This window comes from Odocoileus virginianus, chromosome 12 (assembly GCF_023699985.2).
Source record: "Odocoileus virginianus isolate 20LAN1187 ecotype Illinois chromosome 12, Ovbor_1.2, whole genome shotgun sequence".
Taxonomy (NCBI): domain Eukaryota; kingdom Metazoa; phylum Chordata; class Mammalia; order Artiodactyla; family Cervidae; genus Odocoileus; species Odocoileus virginianus.
This window is the reverse complement of record NC_069685.1, coordinates 27,576,173-27,599,139: the sequence shown is the minus strand read 5'-3', so window position 1 is coordinate 27,599,139 and position 22,967 is coordinate 27,576,173.

Below are 22,967 nucleotides of genomic sequence, written 5' to 3'. Positions count from 1 at the left end.
TGAGAAGTCAGTCAGGCAGAACAAGGCAGGAGGGGCCGGGGTGGCTGGGGGGAAGGGCCCTGCAGGCAGAAACTCCAGCCTGAGCAAAGATCTGGAAGCTGGAGAGAACACAACTTTCTAAGAATTACAAGTAGTTCAGGGAGGTGGGATGAGAAGCCTGGCTTTCAGACTCACAGACCTAAGTGTGTGCGTGTGTGCTCTTTGTGATCCCATGGACTGCAGCCCACCAGGCTCCTCTGACCATGGGATTCTCCAGGCAAGAACACTGGAGTGGGTTGCCATTTTCTTCTTCAGGGGATCTTTCTCATCCAGGGATCAAACCCGTGTCTCTTGCATCACCTGGTTTGCAAGTGGATCCTTTACCGCTGAGCCACGGGGGGAGCTCTGCACAGACCTAAGTAGGTCTGGAGTTTATCCCTATGAAAGGAGCCACAGAAAGTTTTTGTTTTGGTGGAGGGGTAGAGTACATCTTTAACCCTGCCAAAGTACAGCCAATACTTTGCATTCCTTTTTTTTCCAAAGAACTTTCTATGAATATCTGGAGAAAGTCTGCTCTCCTTTTCTGAGAACACACGATCCTTCGTTTACCCAGCCCACTGCTTCCATTGCTCACTGTGATCCAGACACACCAGACTTCTCAGATTCCAGACTCACTTCCCAGTCTTTAATTATGCTTTTGTATGCCTGTCTCCTGCTATCACTGTCACTCACACCATTTTCAAAAAATGTTGCTGTATTAGTCCTCCAAACTGTAAAAGCAATATATGTTCTTTGCAATAAGATAGAAAACCCAGAGATGTGCAAGGAAAGACTTTGCACAAAAACTTTCTTTTCTTTTCAGTACCACACATACATACATAGTGTGCTTTGAAATATATATCCTTTCAACTAAAATATATCTATGATATAAAATTTGGATAGTTCTCTCCTGCTCCGCCAACAGGATATCCAGTGTTTGCTGAATGCCAGGCCCTATGCTTTATCTTATTTACGCCACAACTACCATATAAGGTAGATACTGTTGTCCCCAGTGGGTAGACAAGGAAATGAGATGTAATTAATTTGCCCTAGGTTGCAAAGATAATGGGAGCAACAATTTGAACTTGAGCAATGTGGCTCTCAAGTCCACTGCTTTTTGCTGTCTTCCAAATAATGCTATTTTTGTTCATTTCAGTGACTATATAATATTTTTATGGAGGCCAGAATTTTTTCAATTATCTTCTGTTGATGAATGTTGAGGCTGTTTTTTGCCACTTAAAATGCCTCAATATGTAATTCTCCAAAGTGGGATTTGAGGTCAGAGGTCATACTTATTTTTAAATCAGTACATGGCCAAATTATTTTCCAGGGATTGTGTAGCATTTTTATATTCCACAAAATCATGGGATAGTAGTGTCTGTTCCTCACTAGCTCTGATGATACTGATATTTTTCGGTTTGATTTTTTTTTTTGGTGGAGGGGCTCTTTGGATAGTAGGAACAGTGGACATTTGTTTTGATTTGCAAGTTTCCTGACTATAGATGAATTTGAGAATTTTTCTGTATGTTTTGAGATATTTGCATTTCCTGTTCCATGCTTTGTCTATCAATTTCCTCTCGGGTTCATATTTTCTGTTGGATTGTTTGTCTTTGATCATTTTAGGGGGATGGAGCATATTTATAGTAGTAGTAATATTAACCCTTTTTCTGACATATGTTCAAATATTTTCTCCTCTTGGTTCATTCCCCTTTTCAAGGCATCCTTTAGTTTAATTGGTTTGTGCTCAAATCTGTTGGTCTTTCCCTCAGGGCTTTTGAGCTTCTTGGATTTAACAGGTTTTAGGCATCTTTCTTTATTAAGGGTTAGAACAACCAGCTAGAACTCTCCTTGAAGAATGCTTAATCGTCTTTGATGACTTTTCTCAGGCTCTTTTACCTTTGCTGCTACTTCATAGTCTCCTGAGGGATCTGTTTTCTTGAGATTTGTTACTACATTCAAGCAAAGCCTTTCTGGCCTGCGAGTCATTTGTCACTTACAAAAATGCTTTTGCATATTTTTGGTCTTATTTACTATGTGCTCATTTTGATTCTCCTAGTTTTAAGAAGCAATTACTGCGGCGTCTTCTATTTTGTGTTCTGTGTTTTGAGTCATCTTTAGCCTCTGAGTTCTTAAGCTTTTTAGAGGCAGTTTAGAGGGACGATATGCCCTGGGTGTAAGACTTATGGATAGTGAAGATAACTTGGTAATGGGGAAGTTGTGGGCTTGAGAGGAGGTTCGAGAGGAGGTTTGATTCTGACTTTGATTACAGCTGTATAATCCTGGGAAGGTTGTTATAAGCCTCAGGGCCCTTTTTCATAAAACAGAAGTGATAATACTGCTCCGAGGCCACTTTTTGACATAGGATAGGCTTCTAACAGTTTATTTAGATGTTTCTTCCTTTTTGGTCACATTTCAAGAATATTTTAATGAGATCAGGTCTTCACAAATTACCTTGATATCCCTTTTGGCAAAACAAACTCTTTTCATTTGCTGTCAGCTTGTAAAAGAAGGATAAAATTTCTTGGCCTTAAGGACTGGCATTCTTTACAGCTTTCTGGAATGAACTGCCTATATTTCATTATCAAAAACAGAAACATTTAAACTCTTAGTGGAAATTATATATTTGAGGCCATTGTATGCAAACCACAACTCAGGGCCAAGGATACAAAATAGAGCATGTGTGGATGGGGTAGACACTAGGGAGTAGCCTGGCCTGCATTTTGGTGGATTTTTTTTTCATTTATTTTTATTAGTTGGAGGCTAATTACTTTACAGTATTGTAGTGGTTTTTGTCATACATTGACATGAATCAGCCATGGATTTACATGTGATCCCCATCCCGATCCCCCCTCCCACCTCCCTCTCCACCCGATTCCTCTGGGTCTTCCCAGTGCACCAGGCCCGAGCACTTGTCTCATGCATCCAGCCTGGGCTGGTGATCTGTTTCATTCTAAGTCATCATTAATGGGCAGATAGAAAAGAAAGTTAGAGGGAACCTAGATTTATCACCCAGGCCTGTCCCCTGCCCTCGAGCTGATGATCTTGAAACCAATTAGTGAAAGCAGTTGGTTGAATTGATCAATTGATAATATACCTGGATGATAATTAATTTGAGGATTTGGGGCTAAGTACTGAGTCCGAGAAGCTAAATAGGAGAAGTGGGTCTTGGGAGAACTTACGCTTATCCTGTATAATGACCTTTGTTCTTTGCCTCCCACCTCCACATTTGAGGCAGCATCCTGTCTTAGATCAGGATCCAGTAGACGAGGGGAAGGAAAGCTAAGCCAGTTCCTGGCTAAAAAGTCTTGCCGTCCTTCAAGCTCAGGCCTTGAAGGATTCAAGACTTTCTGCAGATATTCAAATCAACTAACATTTGAATGCTATGTGTAAGGCACTGTGTAAGATGGTGAGGGTGTATGTTTGAGAGAAGCAGAGAGACAGGGGTTGAAGTGGGAGGAAGGAGTGCAGAAGGCAGATTTCTTGCCCACAAATAGCAGAGGTTGCTGGTAACTCAAACACTTAAGAGGTCAGGCATATTAAGTTAGTTAAGTGGCTTTGCATGTGTAAGAGAAACTACAGAGTAAACATGGTAATTAACAACAGATACTATTGTCACTGACAGTAGAAGGCGGTGTGGACTTTGGTAAACTGGAGTCCCTATTTAACAGGAACAGCCCATGCAAGTATTTAGCACAGTACTTCTCAAAGTACCAGCTCTGAAACAACATCAAAATCACCTGGAACTTGTTAGAGATGCAGTTTTTCAGTCCCATCCCAGACCTAATGAATCAAAAACTCTCAGGATGGGGTCTTGCAGTCTATATTTTAATGATCTCTCTCTGTGATTATTATACTCCTGAAAGTTTGAGTGTTGTCTTGTGGGAATTTGGGCCCAGTATTGCTAGATCTTTTGATTTTTCAAGAGAAGCTAGAAAAGTAAATTTTTATGGGAATCTCATGATTTTTAAACATTATAAAAACTAGAGGATATGTGTAATTTTTGTTGGGTGGGAGCAGAGGTACCTTTTGTAGGCCAAACTGAAGGCCAAGGAAAGCACATCTGTGGGCTTTGGGGTCTCCACCCTTCCAGTTTCAGCTTATAATAGGGTAGTCAAGTATTATGTTGACAATAGAGCAATTGAAAATACTTTTGGACTAGAGGACTGACTCTCAGTGTGTGTTTCTTGGGGCGGAGTGGGGCAGCAGGGCATTAGAGTCTGCAGGAGGAGGCTTTGAAGAGTTGCACAGATTCTGAGACTTCCCAGCCCAAATGCTTCCCTACTTCCTGCGGTGGTGACAGTCCTAACATTGTCAGCCACTGTTCCTCTTACAAGTCCAGAGCATCCCTTTGATATGCAGTAAAGTGAAAAGAAGCCATGTCACAGGTCTAGAGCTGGTTATAAACTGTTTTCACATCTGTCTTTGCATCAGACCCTTACAACACATACAATAGGTGTAATGGTTATTGTTTCCCTTTAAAGCTGTTGAAACAGGGACTTCCCTGGTAGTCCAGTGATTAAGACTGCCCTTTCAGCGCAGAGAGTTGGGAACTAAGATCCCACATACTGAATGATGCAGCCAAAAAGAAAAGCTGCTGAAATAGGCCTAGTGATTTGTTGAAGGTCACCTAACTTGGAAGGGGTAAACACGAGACTAAATACCTAATCTTATCATTTCTAGAGTTTTTCGCCCATATATAGTTTTATGTATTTATGTGTTTAACCACACTGTCACTAATTCTTGAGAAGATCTGATGTGGCACACTGCACTATGACTGGTGACTGGGCCTCAGCTGGTCCCCTTGCTGGCTTGGTGTGCTTCCTGGAACCCCAGATCTTCTGTGGGCTGAGAAAGTATCTGCTTTTCAAAGTTCCCTCCTCTCAGACTACAATGCCTGGCAGACACACATACATTCATTCCTCTAGTCCAACAGTACTTTTCATTACTTTATTGTAACGATATTAGATAGCATCACTGACTCAGTGAACATGAATTTGAGCAAACTCTGAGAGACAGTGAAGGACAGGGAAGCCTGGTGTGCTGCAGTCCATGGGATTGCAAAGAGTCAGACATGACTTAGGAACTGACCGCAGCACAACAAGATACTGAATTCCTCCCACCAGTTGTTCCTCTTGGAACCCTTCTTCATTACCAACTTTCCTCTTGGCTCTGTGAGGTTCTGGATTTCCTTGTTCTGGACTGTATTGTCACCCACTAAGCCCCAGGGGAACACTCTGAATCCAGAGCTGTCCTGAGTACAGGTGGTATGTGACCTGGACATCAGTTGTCTGGAGTTGGACTAAGCACTCTGACTCTTTACATAGGCTGCTGAAAAGCTGCCAAAGTTGACATATGGCAAATTTGGATTATAAACGATAGACAGTATTAAGGGAGCTAGAATTTAAGATTCCCTAAGTATTCTCCCTAGTCTAGCTTAAGATGGAGCAGTCATATATCTGGGTAGCACTATCAGAAGAATTTTAGTAGTCTGACATTTCTGGGGTTTATTAAATGCCTCAGTTAACCCTTCAGCAATGGCAGGGGGCTGATGGTGTAATTGGGGGACCCTCTGGTGGAGTCGGAAGTCCACATATGACTTAAAATCAGCTCTGCCTGCATGGGTACACTTTCTCCATATCAACGGTTCCATACCTATGGATTGAACAAACTGTGGATTGTGTTGTATTCTAGTATTTACCATTAAAAAAAACTTGTATATAAGTTGGACCCATGCGTTTCATACCTGGGTTGTTCAAGGGTCAGTTGTATTCTGAAGAATTCTGGAATGTGCAAGATTAGGTGGACATTGTGGCTATCTTTGACATAGCCTTTTAAGTGGATTGTTTCTTTCATGTCTGGAAACTGGCCAGGGAAGGATGGTGGGGAGAGCTGGTTACTGCTGGGTATCTCAGTACTTATAACAGGGCTCTGCATGTCAACTGTATGAAAAGCTGTTCCGTCTACTCTTTCTCATCTTCTCTCCAAACCATCATTGAGACTGACTATGTGTTTGAGAGGGAGAGAGACACAGGGTGAGAGAGAGAGACAGAGAGATAAGAGCAAGGGAGAGAGGAGGGTGTGGGGCTGGTGGACGCTTAGTGACCAAGAAAGCACTGCATGAAAAAATGGCTTGGTACAGCCTTGCTGTGAATATTTGTAGGAGGAAATAGCGCCTTTTGCCAGGACCTTGCTTTGCCCAGGATTGGCTTCGATTACAGTTTTTTTTTTTTTTTATCAGGAGTGGCAGATAAGCAGTGGGAAGGGTGTGTTTCAGCCTTATCTTGAATGCTTCCTTACTTTACTTGACTTAATTAAAAAACTGGAGAACAGTCTAGTGTGTAGTTTGTACCATTTCCTTTGCATGTAATGGAAGTTTTATTTAAAGTCCTCATAAGCATTTCCACTTTTTTCAGCAGTGAGAATAATCAGATGAGAATTGTAAACACTTTTGAGGCCACTTTTATTCGACAAAACAGTTCTCTTAAGCTAGAGTTTTCTCTTTCACTATCTGAAACACTTAGGGGCAGGAGAGTCTAACTTTTTTAGGAAGAATATGAATTCTTGTACATTGTCACATACTGTTCAAGACTTTTTCAGTTTAATAATAAATATTTTAAAACCAGAAAGGGACTTATTGATATGCTGGTCTCAAACTTCTTCCAACAGAAATATAGAGTGCAGAGTATTTCTCAGATTATTTGAAAAATATAACAAGATATTTTAAATTTCCCTCAGTGACCACATAAAATGTCATTTATCTGTCTACTTCAACACAGAGATGTTGGTAGCAAGTGAAAACTGAGGGTGGCTTAGAATAATAGCAGCTAATTTATACAGTTGTGTGCCAGACTTGTTCATACATGTTTGTGTAAGTTCATACACACACACAAATATATTCCTTTTAATCCTCACAATAATGTGTTGGTCAGGTACTATTATTATCACAACTTTACACACGAACAAACTGAGGTCCAGTGAGGTTAAGCAACCATCCCAGGTCACACAACTAAACCCTGATCACTTGCATCCAGGCAGTCTGTACTATATGGACTCCCCTGACATGGCCTTGCAGGGGCTCAGTGGAGGGTCAAGATTGTCCCATGCTGGCAGCTGTGCCAAAGTTGTCCCACAGTGTTCTTGTGGGACATCGCTGCTATCATTCAACAATCCCCAAAGGCTGCAATGGCTGATTCCCATTGAGTCCTTACTACCTGCCAGGTAATGAAGGAAGTGCTTTACCTACATTATCTCGCCAGTTCTCCCAGCAACTTTATGGGATAGGAGCAGTTTCGTCTTCATTTTACATATGAGGAAACTGAGACCTAGAAAGATTAAGTCACTTGTTCAAGATCACCAGCCAGTAGGGCCAGGACTTAACCATTGTGCTCTCCTGCTCTCCTGCTCAGGAGCTAGACTCCTAATTTTTTTGCACTCCTAGTGAGGCTCTGCCAGCACACATTTTCTATATGTCATGACTGTTTTGCTGGGAACTTTCTGAAATTATGGATTCAGAGGTACTTTCAGAGAGAGAAAGCCCAGTTTACCAGGAAATCTGGAAGAGAGGAGATGACAGGGACTCTTCCCTTTAGGGGGATGTGTGCAGATACATTATAGTGTGTTCCTGTTGGGAAAGGGGCACTGACTATTCAAATGGGAGCTGTCGAAATACTTGCTGTGGTTGCTTACATCTTGGTCATCATCCTTAGTCACCAATTAGCCTTTGGTTCCACTGTATGTAATATGCATTGTCTATTTCTCTTTTATTCATTCATTTGGCCGCTTTTGATGCCTTAAGTGTTCTAACTGCCTATTACAGCTGTAAAGCTCTAGCAGTATTACTTGAAAATAAAATCAACTCATCTACAGGCATACCTCAGAGATATTGTAGGTTCAGTTGCAGATTACAACAATAAAGTAAATACCCCAATAAAGCTAGTTACATGAGTTTTTTTAAATTTTAAAATTTATATAGAAGTAATATTCACACTATATTGTAGCCTATTAAGTGTGCAATAGTATAATGTCTGAAAAAACAACATATAACATTTTTTTAACATAAAACCTTAATTAAGGAATACTTTATTGCTAAGAAATGCAAATTATCATCTGACAGTGCAGGGTTGCCACAAATCTTCAATTTTTAAAAAATGTGGTATTTGTAGAATATAATAAAGTGAAGCACAATAAAATGAGTTATGCCTGTATATGAGCCATCAATATTATATTTTAAAAATAGTTGTAGTAATTCCAGTTATTGCAAAATGAAAGTATAAATATATAATATCAGATTTTATCTGAGAATAATAAGTGTTTAATTCTGTGTTTAATTAGTGCTATTTTAATAAACATTTAATTCTGTTTTTAGAGCATATTACATGCTTTGCCTGAAATTGGGATGTGACTCTCAATACCTCATGTCACTATGAAGTTTGTGACAAAGTAATGTGTTGATAGAATATAATATCTCCATCAATGGGAGCAATTAGTAAACTGACTCAGTTGTCATGAAGGAATATTTAAATTTTCTTTTTGACAAAATAGTGATTTATTAATAGTGGTTAAAAAATAAAAATAGTAAGTAATGCATTGGGGAATTCCCTGGTGGGCCAGTGGTTAGGATTCCACACTTTCACTGCCAAGGGCCCAGGTGGGGGAACTAGGATCCCACAAGCTGGGAGGTGTGGCCAAAAAACAAACAAACCAAGGAAAAGTGGTAAGTAATGCATCAACAATTGTTAATTTTTTATGACATATCATTAAAATAACAATGAAGGAGAAAAATATAGAAAGACTTCACTTATAATTACTGTTTTTATTCTCCAATGTTCTTTTCTAGGCCTCGGCTCTGTGTTTGTAAAGCTGCCAAATGGGGTTCCTATTGCAGTTCTGTGGTAGAGGAACTCTTGTGAAAAATTGTGTTCCATTTGAGGGTTGTACTTCACACCAGCTTTGGTAGTACCCACGTTTAACTTACTGTAATTAGCTAGCTTTAGTCTGTTATCTTAGAACTTTGGTGGCACCATTACAGTTCTGAGATGTATCTTTGTTTTTTTTGTTTGTTTGTTTTGGTGTTGGTGGCAGAGCTATGACTTTACCATCAGCACATGGAAGAGGAGAAGGCAATGGCACCCCACTCCAGTATTCTTGCCTGGAAAATCCCATGAACAGAGGAGCCTGGTGGGCTGCAGTCCATGGGGTCGCTAAGAGTGGCACACAACTGAGCGACTTCACTTTCACTTTTCACTTTCATGCATTGGAGAAGGAAATGGCAACCCACTCCACTGTTCTTGCCTTGAGAATCCCAGGGATGGGGGAGCCTGGTGGGCTGCCATCTATGGGGTTGCACAGAGTCAGACATGACTGAAGCGACTTAGTAGCAGCAGCAGCATGGAAGAAGAGCTATACAATACTAGGTTTTCATTGTATGTTTTGTTGTATATAGTGAGTTTGTGGGTATTAATAGGCCTTTACACATAAGAGTTGAATTCCCTCTTTAGCTTGAATTCCTGTGTATTGTTGAAAAGGTCTCAGCTCAAGATAGACAGTGGATGGGGCCTGAAGTAATAATCTACCTAATTCTTTGAAAGGGACAGCAACATGTATTCCCAAACTCAGAGGATAAACAACTTCCTCTGGCCTCTCCCTTTTCCTAGTTTTCTTTCTGAAATTGTGGATTTCTTATTTTTAGTATTTGTAAAGCTTGCCTGATTATAAAAATCATCTAAAGTGTTGGTGAAAAACACAATTTTCTGGATCCTTTCCAGGCCTGTTGAATCTGAATTTTGAGAAATAGCATACTTTAAACAGAGCTTCCCTGGTAGCTCAGCTGTTAAAGAATCTGCCTGCAATTCAGGAGACTCTGGCTCGATCCCTGGGTTGGGAAGATCCCGTGGAGAAGGGAATGGCCACCCACTCCAGTATTCTTGGGCATCCCTGGTGGCTCAGGCAGTAGAGAATCCACCAGCATTGTGGGAGACCTGGGTCAGTCCCTGGTTGGGAAGATCCCCTGGAGGAGGGCATGGCTACCCCCTCTAGTATTCTTGCCTGGAAAATCCCATGGACAGAGGAGCCTGGCAGGCTGTAGTCCATGGGGTCACAAGGAAGTCGGACACGACTGAGCAACTAAGCACAGCACACAGCATGCTTTAAATAAGCACCCTGGACAATTCTTACAGTCTAAGCAAGGAGATCCAATCCATCCTAAAGGAGATCAGTCCTCCGTGTTCATTGGAAGGACTGATGGTGAAGCTGAAACTCCAGCACTTTGGCCACCTCATGCAAAGAGTTGACTCATTGGAAAAGACCCTGATGCGGGGAGGGATTGGGGGCAGGAGGAGAAGGGGATGACAGAGGATGAGATGGCTGGATGGCATCACCGACTCAATAGATATGAGTTTGAGTAAACTCCAGGAGTTGGTGATGGACAGGGAGGCCTGGCATGCTGCGGTTCATGGGGTTGCAAAGAATCGGACACGACTGAACAACTGAACTGAACTGAACTGAGGCAGACTTGAGAAACAATAGTTTATTTGAAGCAAATTCATAGCTGTTGTGGCCATGGCCATATGAAATATAGCACCGGAGATAAGACCAGGTGGGAAGATCATCTTACCCACCCAAAGTCATCATGCAGAAGACTGCCACAGCCGTCACTTTGCCTCAATGAAGAGGGAAAAATGTGTAGATGAGTAATTTTCTCTGTGTCACTTGCAGCTTCAGGATTCCACTCCTCACTGAAATTACAATTATGTACATGATGGGATGTGTGGACATGTAGAATTTTTTTCCAATGCTTTCTTCATGTGGTTATTGGGTTGTTTAAAATTCAGTTTATGCACTGAAAAATTGCTCCCTCATTAAACTCAGTGGTTTAATTTGAAAGATAAGCAGAGTTTATACAACTCTAAGTCATTGCCCAGATCTGAAGTAGTGTTCCCTAGAAGTGAACTGGTCCCAAAGTTGGGAAATCTTGGGGCCTTTTGAGTTTAAACTCACTTCCTGGTTCCTCTCCTCACCCTGGGGCATCAGGTCTCTCCTGCTGTCCTCCGGCTGCCTACTCTGTAGCCTCTCTCTCCTCTTCCTTCCTCGGTAGTGCTCCATGCTCCAAAATCACCTTTACCTCCCTTTGAAGGGCTTCTCCTGAGTCAAGAGATAAAACAGAATGGCAGAAATAAAGCATAATCCATATGCATCTATGGACTATGCACAATCCATAATCCAATAATTCTTATCCTCTAGATTTGGTGATTTCAGCCAGCTAGTAGAAAGAAAAGAATGGATAAGTGCACACACGCCCTAATGGGAGTGACTGATGGATGACTTAGTGCCTTAACAAGCTGTCCCACACTGAGAATAGATCGGTGGTTGCTAAGGGGGAGCAGGGTAGGAGAGGGTTAGGTTGAGGGTTTGCAATTAGCAGATACAAACTGGTGTATATATAGAATGGATAAACAATAAAGTCTTACTGTATAGCACAAGGAACTATATTCAATATCCTGTGATAAACCATAATGGAAAAGAATATGTAAAATGTATATGTATGTATAACAGAGTCATTTAGCTGTACAGCAGTAATTAACACAGCATTGTAATTCAACTATATTTCAATTAAAAAAGAAAAAACTGTCATTGGCATTCTAAGACAATGCATGTTAACTAAAGGTATAAGTCGCAAATACATGCTATCAGGAAGTTGCAAAGGAGAGTGAGGGGAAATTTGGGGCAGAGGGATCTTTAAATCAAACCAAAAGGGCCATAGTTCACTCTGCTACCCGAGGTCAGCTGTTGTTCTTGGAAACATGCTGATACAATGTTCAGCCAAGAAAACCAGGGAAACATGCTTGTGTCTGGTTAAAGGGCAATTCCCGGCCTTTCTCCCCACCCTCTTGGTTTCTCTCACCTCTATCAGGGCACTACCTGGCTACCCTCTGCAGGTAGCTTGTTCCAGAAGCAGACAGTTTCCAGGAGAGCCACGCACTGTGCAAATCCACATTCAGAGTCCTCACATTTTTGATATTTAAGGCTGTTGACTTGTGGACTAAATGGTTATCAGAGTCCTTTCATGTAGATAGAATCAAGAACCTTTGGCTCAGGCTCTTATCACTCTGTGTAAAGGTGAAAAATTGATTGGAAGAAAATGTGTCATTTTATTCTCCCTCGTGTCAGTTGAAAGTTTAGTTTCCATGTCTTTCTGTGTCACTGAAATAATAAATGCAAATCTAACCAGGCAGGCTTTTTTTTCTTCACTAAAGGGTTCTGCATTAGGAAATGAAAAAATTTGACAGAGTAAATGCAGAGTGAATAATAGGAAGCACATTGTATCCCCCTTTCCTAAGCCGAGATACAAAGCTCAGTCATTCATCAGGCTGTGTGTGTGACATTTTATGCCGTCCTTGGGTCCTTAGGTATTATGACGGCTTGGTGATTTTCAGTGATGGGGCAGACCTACAGAGAAGACGGGATGTGGCTCTGTTGAATTCAACTTTCACCCCATCCTCACTCATTTAACGCTTTTAATATTTAAAAATCTGAAATACTGGTAACAGAAATTTGATGGGCCTGGTTTCCATCTACAAGATGTATTGAATGATACTGAAGAATTATTTTGGCTCAAGACCAATGATTAAATATGCTAAGAGACTTATTTTTCTGAGTTCCTTTGTATTTAGTGTTGCATTTTAAGTGACTTTGAGGTAGAGTTAGTGTTTAGATTACTTATTCTTTAAGGAACAAGTGTAGATACTTTATTATGGAAGAGTGAAGAGTTTATCAGTAGTAAGTGACACTTCCTGGTTGCCAGGCTCTAAGTGTTTTATGTGCATCATATGTTGTTCTCACTACAACCCCAGGAATGGCTGCCATTTTTGTCAGTGTTTTTAGATGGGGAAACTGAAGCACAGGGATTTTGGATGACTTCAACAAGGTCTACCCTGGCTAGAGATGCTGCTGGGCTGTGGACCAGACAGCGCTACCCCACAGTCTTCATGTGCATCCATAGAGCTGTACTGCCTCTGCGGCAACAAGAAAAAGGTCTAGAAGAACGCACTGAAACCTGGCAAGTCCCCAGGTTTCAGTCCTGGACAAGTCCCCTCTAGGATTGCGAGAACTTTTACTTACGATGACAATGTATTCATGTATTAAATGTGATTGAAACTTGTAGTTAAAACTGTCAAAGTCCTCAGTCAGATTATTAATTTCCATAAGTTTGTTGCTACTTGAAAAAATTGTCAATTAGACTCTTAAAGCTGGTAAAGAATCTAGGGATTATGTTAAAGAGATTATCTTCTTGTTTTTCAGATGAGGAAACTGAGGTTATATGACTTGCTTAAGCACATAAAACTAGTTCGTGACAGAGCAGGTCTGCTGATATTGTATGCTTTCTATTGCATTTCTGAGACATATCTTACGTGGAGTAATTTGTAGCTCTTAAGTGAATAGTTTGAGAATTTTATCAAATGCATGTACTCATGTAACCAATTTCAGAACCATATAGATGATTTAGATCCTGTGATAAAAATCATTTCCATTGCTCTTAAACATTCCCTTGTACTAGGCAACTCTTTGAAAACTTTCCTTGTGTGTATTAGTAAGAATTCAAGTACTTATATTTTATGTGTATCCATATATTTTACCTATCTCAGCAAAGATACATCTTATTGTGTATGTGTGTATACTTCCTTAAAGACAGAAATAGGATTTTCACAAAGTCCCATGAGCTGCTTTTTATCCTTTTGCAAACCAGTTCCTAATTGATGAAATTGCTAATTGGTGTTCCTTGTTTACAATCATTCGCTCCAGTTGGTCTATAGCCTGACATAATTATTATTACATACAAAATAATTCTTCAGTTGTTTGATGCTCAAGCTCCCCAGACACACTTAGAGTCAAAGTACACATGTCTTTTTTTTTTTTTAAACTAAGCAGTTTTTGTATTAATGTCTTGAGAAAGTTTTGTTAAAAATAAGATGTATTGACTAAAGGCATTGTATCTGAGCATGGGCATCTTTGGTCTGCTGTGCTTTGGGTTAACTAGAAAAGCTTCCCAGCTGAGTTGGTGGTGAATCAACACAGTGATAGTTTGTCAGCTTGGCTCCTTGCACATCCTTCTCTTTCTCTTTCTGTTTGTTCTGCAGGCTTGGTGAATGGTGTGTGTATGTCTAAGAGATGTTGTCTGGCAATGGTGCCAGTGTTCATGAGTGATTTTCAAAACCTATTCCATATTCAAAAGTAGGGAAAATGTCCTCTAGAGTGAGTGGATCTCAATTCATGTAAGTTTGACACATCTAAAATAGTAGTCTTCTTTTTGTATCTTGTTCTACAGAATTATTCTAAAATCCCTAGCAAATGTTCCCAAAGGAAGTAAAGTAGTTTTTATAGCTACACTCATATCAGTAATATTATAATTGAGAAAATTGAAGGTAACAGCTGTTCAATAGAAGAATGATTATATCATAGTGAATATATAGTTACTAAAAATGATTGCTCTGTGGCCAAGTTTTTACATGGAAATGTTTAAAGAAGACAATATTAAACAAAAAAGAAGATCCTAAAGTTTCAATTGCTATTTTAAGTACTATAAATAGTAATTTTTACTTACGTGAAAAGTTTATACCTTAGAAGAAATTGCTTATGAAACTTTTATGCATGAAAATAATTAAAACATTTTTAAAAATTTTTTTGGTTGGGCCATATAGCATGGCAGATCTTAGTTCCCTGACCAGGGATCGAACCTGTGCCTGTTGTAAGTGGAAGCAAGGAGTCTTAACCACTGTACTGCCAGAGAAGTCCCTGGAAATAATTTTGACTTTAATGTTTTAAAAACATTAAAAGAGTTTTTATTTTGAAATAATTTAAACTATAGAAAAGTTGCAAGAATGATGTAACTCTCCCTGACCCTATTCCTATAGTCCCTGATTTTTAACATTTTGTTATATTTGTTTTCTTACTTGCTTTCTCTCTTTCCTTATGTATGTACATATTTTTCCTGAATCATTTGAGAGTAAGAGGTACATCATGCCCATTTACTCCCTTAATCTTCAGTGCATTTTTCCTAAAAACATCAATATTCTCTTGTGTACATACAGTAGAATTATTAAATTCAGGAAATTTAACATGGATATATAAAACTTTAAACAATGTACAGTCTATATTTCAATTGTCCGTTGTCCTAACCTTGTTTTTTTCTAGCATTTGCCCCCCTCCAGTTCCAAATCCAGTCCAAGATCATATATTGTATTTAGTCATGTTGTCTCTTTAGCTTCCATTAAGCTTCCCCAAGTTTCTTTGTCTTTTATGATATTGGCATATTTGAAGAATATGGACCAGTTATTTTATATTCCTCAGTTTGAATTTGTTTGATGTTTCTTTGCGATAAGGTTCAGATTTCTTCCTGAGGAAATTTAGTGTTTGGCTAGAAAACTACAAAAGAAATTGTCATGTTCTTCTCAGCATGTGGCATCTGGAGTCACATGATGTCTATCTGTTCCTCATTGGTCATATTAATATTGATCATTTGATTAAAGTATCTGATTTCTGCACAGTATGGTTGCGATTTCCCCCCTTAACAGCTGGTAAGCATTCTGAGGAGAGATGTGTTATGAGCACAGAGGATAAGTATGCTCCTTATCTTACTCTTGGGACTTCTCTGGGGGCTCAGACGGTAAAGCGTCTGCCTACAATGCAGGAGACCCGGGTTCAATCCCTGGATCGGGAAGATCTCCTGGAGAAGGAAATGGCACCCCACTCCAGTATTCTTGCCTGGAAAATCCCATGGATGGTGGAACCTGGTAGGCTACAGTCCATGGGGTCTCAAAGAGTCGGACATGACTGAGCAACTTCACTTTCACTTATCCTACTCTTTCCCCCAGACTTAGCATCTGTCTTGGTTACTTTATAAAAACACATTTCCCAAGACTCACATATACATACCCTTGATGAAGAGGAAAGCTTGAGTGATTTTGCTGAGATTATATCTTTGTGATACTCCCATTCAACCCTATCTAGTTTGAACCACAATTTAAGCCTATCTCAAAATGCTGTCTGTACTTCCCTATTTGTAACTAGATTTAATGTTTTCCTCTTTGACATCCAGGAGCACTTTGTACTTTTCTTGGGGGACATATTAACTTCTACTTTGTGCTTGTAACTAATGGTGTACTTCCTCCGTCTTGGTTACCACACAGCCAGTGCCTTGAGGGCATGGACTGTGTCCTAATCTGCAACCTTTACTGGGCTTAGAAGAGGCAGTCAATGGGAGACACATGATCGGTGTTTTTTCATGAAATGCGTCTTTATTCCTTCTACTCACTGCTTCTGATATGCTAGAAATACTCAGTTGCATGTTTCAAGAACTCAGTTTCACCTGTTTAACATCTCTACACCTCCTGTTTAACAACATGTTGCTGTTTTGCCCCTGAAGTAAGAATGGAAACCCTTCAGTGTCTGTCATTTTTGTACTCTTAGCTCAGGTGTTAAGAAAAGTGTTGTTGAGTGAGTGAGTTGCTTCCTTGCTGTGAGGCTTTGTGTTTTATGTTGTCATCTAAGTCTCTTAATAGGGCACTGGGCCAACTTTTCATGGCTTTGACGAGAAGGTATGATGACTGCTCTTCCTCTGGGCCGTGCTTCTAACTCTCATCAAGGATAACTCCACATGGGTATAGACAGGAGAGCAGTTCCCTACCTCGGGACTCCTCTGGGTATAGGCTTCAGAAACTGAAAGTATAGCCTGCCAAAATCACAGGAGTTAGGAGCCAAGGTTATTAATTTGTTCACATAGTATTAATTTATTCTGCCAAGACATGTAAGAACAAGCATTAATTTAGTTTGTAAGTTTAATGAATGTTTAGAAGAACTGAAATTCTAAGTAGGTCAATCAAATCTTACGGTACAGCTAACTTGCAATTATACTGGGAAGAGTTGTCCAAACAGATGACACTACACTGCATGTTACTTTATACAGAAAGTGTATAAAATGCGTAAAATCCATCTTTTCTATAGTGTATATTTTAGGTTAAGTTTTTGAAATGGATGAAAGCATATCATTCTTCATAGTGGGGCTTCCCTTTAGAACATGAACTGGTCTGTTATTTTAAAGATAATTTTTAAAATTTTACAGTAGTTTTAGATTTCCAGGAAAGTTGCACAGATAGTACAGAGAACAGCTCACCCAGTTTTCCTCTATTGTTAACATCACATTTCAGTATGTACATGTGTCACAAGTTAGAAATAAACATTGGTATATTATTCTTAACTAAACTTCATACTTGATTCAGATTTCACCAATTTTTCTCTAATGTCCTTTTCTTTATTCTAGGATCCCACAGAGGACACTACATTATATTTAGTTAACATGTCTCCCTAGCCTCCTCTGGTCTGTGACAGTTTCTCAGACTTTTCTTGTCTTTGATGGCCCTGACAGTTTTAGAAGTGTTAGTCAGGGTTTTCTTTTTTTTAGGCTGTCCCTCAATCTAGATTTCTTCAGTGTTTTTCTCATGGTTAGACAAGGGTTTTGGGGAAGAAGACCACAGAAGGGTAATGCTACTCTTATTACATCATATTAAGGTTACATATAGTCAACATGACTCATCATGTTGATGTTAACCTTGCCACGGTGGTCAGGTTTCTATACTGCAAAGTTACTTTTTACTCCTTTCTTATACTCTACTTTTTGAAGCCAGTCATAAGGGCCAGCCTACTCTAAGTGGAGTAATAGGTTGGAAAATTAAATTTCACTTCTTGGAGGGGGAAAGTATTATCATGAATTCTTCTGTAAGGGAGATTTGTCTCTTCTTACTTATTTAATCATTTATTTGTACCAGTATGAACCCATTATATTTGCTTTATACTTTGTGTTATAATAAAATATTTTGTTATTTGTTTTTTTTTTTTTTCAGACAGTTCCAGCTTTGGTCATTGGAAACTCTTTCAGCTAATTCCTGTATCTCTTTGATATGTACCCATCATTTTTGTTTTTGGAGCACTTGCTTCGTTTCTGGTGCTAGAGGATGCTCTGGGCTATCTTGTATATTGTTGGACCAGCCCTAGAATCAGCCATTTCTACAAGGAGCCATGGTTCATTTTGTAGGAGAATGGTATTAGAGAGCAAAATCTGGTCCAGTTTTTGATCATATAATGATGAATTTTGCAAATGAAAGTGAGATAGAGAACATATGCTCTGATAACAGCTTTAAGTTACTTTGAATCATATCTCCACCATGAATAGGCTGGTCAGCCATCCCAGTTTGCATAGACCTGAGAGGTTTTTCCAGGGATACAGGACTTCCAATGAGAAAACAAGGGTGAGTTGGCCACCCTAGTCATGGAATTGGTTATGTTCTTTGGTTGCAAGAGACTGAAATTCAGATAAAGTGACCTCAGTTTAAAAAGGGAATTTAATGACTCATTTAACTGAGAAATGTAAGGATGTATGGATTTTGGGAAGAGCTGGATCCAGGGATCAAATTATTTAACTAGGGCTCCCTCCAACTTCATGTTTCAACTCCACTTCTCTCTGTGTGTTGATTCTTTCTTAGACTTTCTGCATGTGGTGGGAAAAGTGTGGACTCTCTTTAATGGAGAAGAACAGCTGTCCTCATCCCCTAGAACAGGGATCAAAACTGCAGTGCCTGGAGGCGTGAGGCCTGGTGGAGGACAACAGGGAGTGATAGGAGATTTAAGGGAAGCTCTGGTTATCAGTGCTGTGCAGGAATGCAAATTTACTGTTGCCAGATACTGCCGTTTTTCAAAATAAGCCAGAAATGTGAAACCCTGATTTTTAAATGTTGGCAACTAATTAAATAACAACAGCAGCAACAACATTAACACTATTTATACCAAGTAAATACACCTATGGGGGAAATATGTTAAAATATATTTTGGGTTGCCAGTTTATAACCTCTGGCTTCAGAAGTTCATGGCCACTATCTGGCAGCCTAAGGACCTACTTGGGTACATACCTGTGGAAGGTGGCTCACTTAGTGTTCTCAGGATACATTTACTATTTTTTGAAAATAGATCCCATTTAACTTAATAATCACTAAATTCATCAAGCACTTTCTATGTGTCAGGCATTGTGATAAGCTATTTATACATCTCTTTTAGTCCTTAAAGTAACCTATGAAATAGTTACTATTAGTATTATCACCATAGTCCTCCTACAGATGAAGAAACTGGGAACAGAGAGGATGTGTATTTTCCTCAGTGTTTATAACTGGAAGCACCTGGGCAGGATTTAGATCCCTGCTGGGTCTGACTGCTCAGATTCTTTGCTCCATTGCTCCATTGCTTCAAATGGCTGCAGAGAAGAGACATCTTATGTCTCAGGGTCACAGAAGGTCTGGGATGGAAAGAACCTTGGAGATTACTCAGTATGTTAGCTTCCTTATTTTAAGATGGGGAAATTGAGGCCAAGAGCATGGAGCGATGGCCTCATAGTCTATCAGTGGTGAGCTGGGATAAGTGTAAAGCCCTTTTGATGTTTCATGTAGCTTCTGGGATTTGCTAACTGCAAGGACTAAATCCATGGTGGGTTTTTACAAAGCATTCTGAAGCCTTGACAAATGATCCCTGCAATTGCTGTTTCTGAATTGACATAATTCTTCATCTCTTGTGTTAGGCTTTTCAGATGGAAGGATATTTTTCTGTCTTTTTAACCAGGAAAGAAGATTACAACAATCATTTTTCTCTAAAGTGATAATTTCATCTGTATGCTTAGCCATCACTGTGATTTGAGTACGAGGCCAGAGTGAGATGGGAAAGAAATTTCACAACTGTGATAAATATGTCTTTTAAGGTCTTTCTATCAGTTCCTAAGAGATACGTCACCAAGATGCCTTGAAAGTTACATTTTGTCTGCATACAAATGGTCATAATGTTCAATTTCAAAAATATGAAATTCCAATGTGTGATTCCTTAAAGGTATATATATGTGAATTTAACAGATAGTTAAAGAAAACCATTTTTTAATTGAAGTATAACTGATTTCCAATGTTGTATTAATTTCAAGTATACAGCACTGTGATTCAGCTGTACAGGCACACATATATATCTGTTCTTTTCCCTTATAGGTTATTACAGAATGTTGATTATAGTTCCTTGTGTTATGCAGAAGGTCCTATTGATCATCTATGTTACATTATATATAGGAGTGTGTATATGTTAATCCCAGACTCTCTCCCACCTGCTTTCTCCTTTGGTAACCATAAATTTGTTTTCTGTGTTGGTCGGTTTCTGTTTTGTAAATAAGTTCATTTGTATCTTTTTTAAAAGATAAGCAGTATCATATGATATTTGTCTTTTCTCTGTCTGGCTTATTTCACTTATTATGATAATCTCTAGGTCCATCCATGTTGCTACATATGGTATTATTTCATTCTTTTTTATGGCTGAGTAATATTCCATTATATTTATCAATACACCCCATTTTCTCTTTCTATTCATCTGAGAGACAGCCTTTTGTGTGTGAGGAATTTCGCTTGTTTTGGGGGGATATAAAAATTAATAAGGCATGATTCCCACCTTCAGGAAACTTATTACATAGTAGAAAATAAAGATTTATTATTAATAAACCTCCATTACAATAGAATAAAAGAAAAATAAAACCACTAAGGAAGTACTAGAAAAATAAGCATCAAATCTGACTGAAAAGATCAGGGATCTCTTGGCAAAAGATTTGAGCTGGATTTTGATGGCTGGTCAGATTTTAGCAGCTACAGACAGGGATGAAAGCTCTAAAGAGAAAAGGAAGTGCATGAGTAAAGATACAAAGTGAGAAACACAGGATGCCTTAAGAAAACATGTGATAACAAATTTGGTCATATGTGCAGGGTTCTCATTGCCAGGCTAAGGAGTCTGCTCTACTTGGGAAGCCTGGAGGATCTATTATAGACTTTGAATGGAGAAAGGAGATGATCAGGGATTTTTACAGGTGGACTTCCCAGGACCGAAGGTGAAGAGACTATTAGAAAAGCTAGTGTGGGGCTTTCAACAAGACCCACCACTGGTCTCATGAGCGGTGTGGCAGTGGGAGTAGAAAGAACATTGAAGGACATGGTGGAAATAGTCTTTGGATTTGGTAGTGGGATGTGGGAAGGGCTTAAAAGAATTTTAGGTGATTTCTGTGGTTTGAAGCCTTTGTAACTGGGAGAATGGTAGCATTATTATAGAAATAGGGAAGAGGGAGAGGAACTGGTTTGGAATAGAAGATGGGATAGTTTCAAATTATTGATGAACTGTCTAGCTATCAAGGGAGATGTATGTACATTTGAGTCTGGGGTTCTGGTGTGATTATAGTTTACAGATTTAGGCTTGGGAGTCATTTACATGGAAGATAAGAGACAGGCTTAGCTGTTTATTATACTATGCCTGCTATTTTCTTTTTTTTTTTCTTCATTTTTTTTTAAGTATACTCAATTTGCAATATTCTGTTAGTTTCATGTACAGCAAAATGATCAGTGTATATTTTCTCAGATTATTTTCCATTGTAGGTTGTTATAAGATATTGAATATTGTTCCCTGTGTTATACAGTAAATGCTTCTTGCTCTGCTATTTTGTGTATAGTAGTTAATATCTGTTAATCTCATACTTCTTATCCCCCCCCATGCCCCTTTCCAGTTGTAATCAAGAATTTGTTTTCTGTGTCTGTAAATCTGTTTCTGTTTTGTATATAGAATTATTTGTATTACTTTTTAGATTCCACAGATTAGTGATATATATATATATATAAATATTTATTTTTCTCTGTATGACTTATTTCACTTAGTTCATATTTTCTACATCCATCCATCTTTCTGCAAATGGCAATATTTCAGCCTTTTTATGGATGAATAATATTCCATTATGTATATATACCACGTCTTCTTAAGCCAGTTATCTGTAGATGGGCATTTGGGTTATTTCCATGTCTTGGCTATTGTAAATAGTGTTGCTGTGAACACTCAGGTGAGTGTATCTTTTCAAATTAGAGTTTTTGTGTTTTCCATATATATGCCCAGAAGTGGGATTATTGGATCATATGGTAGCTCTATTTTCAGTTTTTTAAGGGATGTCCATACTGTTTTCCATAGTGGCTGTACCAGTTTACATTCCCACCAACCATGTAGGAAAGTTCCCTTTTCTCCACACTCTCCAACATTTACTATTTGTAGACTTTTTGGTGGTGGGTATTCTGACCAATGTTAGGTTATACTGCATTTTTGTTGGCCATCTTGGAAACATGTCTGTTTAGGTCTTCTGCCTGTTTTTTGACTGAGTTGTTTGTCTTTTGACATTGAGTTGTATGAGCTGTTTGTATATTTTGGAAATTAAGCCCTTGTCAGTCTGACTCATTTGCAAATATTTCCTCCCATTCTGTAGGTTGTCTTTTTGTTTTGTTGATGGTTTCCTTTTCTGTGCAAGAGTTTTTAAGTTTGATTAAGTCCCTTTTGTTTATTTTTGCTTTTATTTCTTTTGCTGTGGGAGACTGATCTAAGAAAATATTGCTACAATTTATATCTGAAAATATTTTGTCTGTATTCTCCCTAGGAGTTTTATGGTGTCATGTCCTATGTTTAGGTCATTAAACCATTTTGAGTTTATTTTGTATATGTTATGAGGGAGTGTTCTAATTTCACTGATTTGCATGAGGTTGTCGAGCTTTCCCACCACCACCTGCTGAAGAGGCTGCCTTTTCTCCATTGTATATTCTTGTCTTCTTTGTTGTGGGTTAATTGACTGTAGGTATGTGGGTTTATTTTTGGGTTCTCTATTTTGTTCCATTGACATGGAACTGTTTTTTGTGCCAATACCATGTTGTTTTGCTTAAGTAGCTTTGTAGTATTATCTGAGGTCTGGTTGGGTTATGCTTCCAGATTTGTTATTTTTCCTCAGGATTGCTTTGGCAATTCTGGGTCTTTCATGGTTCCATATAAATTTTAGGACAATTTATTCTAGTTCTGTGAAAAATGTTTTGGAT